The sequence below is a fragment of the Tenrec ecaudatus genome, chromosome 5 (assembly GCF_050624435.1).
Source record: "Tenrec ecaudatus isolate mTenEca1 chromosome 5, mTenEca1.hap1, whole genome shotgun sequence".
Lineage (NCBI taxonomy): Eukaryota > Metazoa > Chordata > Mammalia > Afrosoricida > Tenrecidae > Tenrec > Tenrec ecaudatus.
In genome coordinates this window covers 147,155,568-147,158,727 of record NC_134534.1, presented here as the reverse complement: position 1 = coordinate 147,158,727, position 3,160 = coordinate 147,155,568, and the positions used below count along the sequence as shown (strand labels likewise).

Here is a 3,160-nt window from a genome sequence, read left to right as displayed (position 1 = left end):
TGATATGCAGACAGCTGCTTCATGAGCACCGATTGCTGGTCTCCGCAAAATGAAACCCTCAACAGCTTCAACCTTTCCTGGTTTTATCATGATTTTACCTATTGGTACAGTTGTGAAGATATTTATTTTTCTCACATTGATTTGTAATCCATATTAAAGGAAGCATTCTTTTATTAGCAAAGGGTTCAAGTCCTCCTCACTTTCAGTAAGCAAGGTCATGTCATCTGTAAGCCACAACCTTGATGTAAATGACTGAAAAAACCAAACTCACTGTCACTGAGTCAATATTGACTCAATATGACCCCCTGTGGCTTTCTAAGACTGACTGTTTAGGGTAGTAATAAGCCCAGTCTGTCTCCCAAGTTGCTGCTGGTGGTACCAAACTGCATGTGGGTCACTGACCAACTCATAACCACCACACCATCAGGCTCCCATTGATAGCACTGAGGAAGGTCTTGACTCAGAGTGTGGCCTATTTTAGTAGAAATTGACATTCTCTGGAAACTGGATCCCTCCTACTGCGAGATTTGGATCCGTATCTGACTCATGGCCCTCCTGTTGTTCTCAGAGCCATCAGAGGACTGCTGACTCTGGGTCCATTTGGACCCAGACACATTCACATGCATTCAGCTGGCATCCACCAGCATGTTTTCTTTCTTTCTCCCTCATCTCCTGCTTCCTGCCCATCAGTCCATGCAGCCACAGGGGTCAGGAGAAGCCCTCAGCTGACACGTTAGACCAACAGACTTGACACGAACCTGACTTCCCCAAGGCACACTGAGTGAGCCATTTCTCGATACAAATCTCTTTCCTTGGGAACCGATTACAAGGATCTACATGTGACCTCCTCCCTGGGGGATGGACAACAGAAAAGTGGGTGAAGGGAGACCTCGGACAGGGTAAGATATGACAAATAATAGTTTATAAATTATCAAGGGTTCATGAGGGTGGGGGGAGAGAGGAGAAAAAATGAGGACCTGATGCCAGGGGCTTAAGTAGAGAGCAAATGTTTTGAGAATGGTGAGCGCAATGAATGTACAGATGTGCTTTACACAGTGGATATATGTATGGATTGTGATGAGTTGTATGAACCCCTAATAAAACGATTTTAAAAATCTCTTTCCTTAGACATACACATACAAGTATCATAGGTTTTGCTTCTCTAGAGAACACAAGTTCACACACACACACACACACACACACACACATTGTCGTTGTTAGGTACCAGAAGGAAACCCACCTCGTCCTGCACTATTCTCACAATTCTTGTTATGTTTGAGCCCACCGTTGCAGAGACTGCTGAGGCTCTTCCTGCATTTTACTGCCCTTCTACTGAACCAAACATGATATTCTTCTCCATGAACTGGTCTTTCCTGGCGACATGTCTAAAGTATGTGAGGTGAGATGTTGCCAGCCTTGTTTCCAAGGAGCATCCTGTCTGCACTTCTTCCAAGACAGATTGGTTTGTTTGTTTGTTATCTAGACATTCTTTTTTAAAAAAAGAATGCACCAAACACATCAGCATTTATTATTTTTTTAAGCAACTGACAAAGACCTATTTTATCAGCTTTGCTTTTAAACCTAAGTTTAATATTACATATGTAAGCAATTTTCAAAAGTTGCTAAGCTGCCAGCATTCATGCACAAGTAGAAAACAGCCTTGATTTATATTAAACCAAAAATGTATTGCCATTAAAGTTTTATTATCTTTCACTACTCAATACTTGGGAGAAAAATGAAATTATTTTTGTCAGAGATTCATCCTGGCAATGTTAACTTCACAGCAGACTGAAACTACTTGGCTCACATTTCAAACAAAATGGAAAAAAGCAAGATCCATGCTCGTGTTAGTAGACAATTTCCTCCTAACTAAAGAATCACTGTTCACTGTGGATTAAGTTTAATAATAAAAAAAAGAAGCAAAGTGGATAAATTTACAATTTTAAAGACCCCACCCCCAAAAAAGATCTTATTAGTGTGGTCCCAACAATAAACTCAAAAGTCTATGACAAATAGGGGCTCTGATGAGCTATTTATAAATATTTTAGCTTAGAGACAGTTCTACTGAAAGTAGAGTTCATTTGAAATCTTCAAAAAAAAAGTTCCTGTTAATGGCGCTTATAAGAGTTGAACATTTCTGTGACATGCTTGCGTTGAATTATGGTCATTCAGGTCTAAGAGCTGCTCCTTACCATTTATAGTTACAGACTTTAACTGGCCATCTGCTGCAACTTTTACCGTTTCTTGACCATTCTCAACAATTCTGTTATGATTTTTCTGCCATTAATTATTTTAGTTGAAGGTGATACAGATTTGAAGTTGCCCATGCCACTTCCATGATATGATGTCGAAGAGAATGAAGTAAGGCCCCCTTGAACCAATGAACCAAATCCTGTATCAAAAGTAGGAAATCCACTTTCAGAAGATGGAAACCCACTGAAGGCGGAGAAAAAGGATCCTGTGCACCTCAGCATCTGCGAGTGCCTCTGTGATTCCCAAGACAGTCCTTAAATGGGTCTTCCAAGAAGTCAAATGAAAATGGGTCGCTTCCACCAAAATATTCCCTGAAGACATCGTCTGGATTACGGAATGGGAAGCCAAACTCAAGTGGCCTATCAAAATGACCTCCACCTCCACTGTCGAATCTTCTTTGCCACATTGGTCACCGATGTCCCGGGTCTTAGCATCTGATAACACCTCCTTTGCTTCAGCTACTTGTTTGAATTTCCTCTCTGCTTCCTCCTCATTCTCGGGAGTTTTATCAGGATGCTACTTTAGTGCCAACTTAAGATATGCATGTTTTAATATCCTCGGGTGAGGCCTGCCTCTGCACACCTAGAACTTCATCGTAATCCATCATGTTTTAACAGATTGTTGGAACAAGTCCCAAGGAAGCTGGCAGCCAGCAGCAGGGAGGAGAGGCTGGGCAGTGGGGCCCTTGATCTCCTCTCAGGTCCAGCACAGCTGGTGCTGGTGGAAGTGGTTTATCTAGACAATTTTATTGCAAAAAATATAATAAAATTCTTTCAAGAAAAATATTTTAAGATAAAAGGAGAGGCAGTATAATTACAGTACATATTCAAGGTGATAAAGGAATGATGGAAACTTTTGACAGAAAAAAGAGGAAACTTGACAGTTAAAGAGCTTTTTATTTACTTTC

General features: G+C 40.9%; 1 pseudogene; it reads right to left on the bottom strand.

Moving 5' to 3' along the window:
- Positions 1 to 2,118: 2,118 nt before the first annotated feature.
- LOC142449275 (dnaJ homolog subfamily B member 6 pseudogene) lies at positions 2,119 to 2,887 on the bottom strand (annotated as a pseudogene).
- Between the last annotated feature and the right edge of the window lie 273 nt (positions 2,888 to 3,160).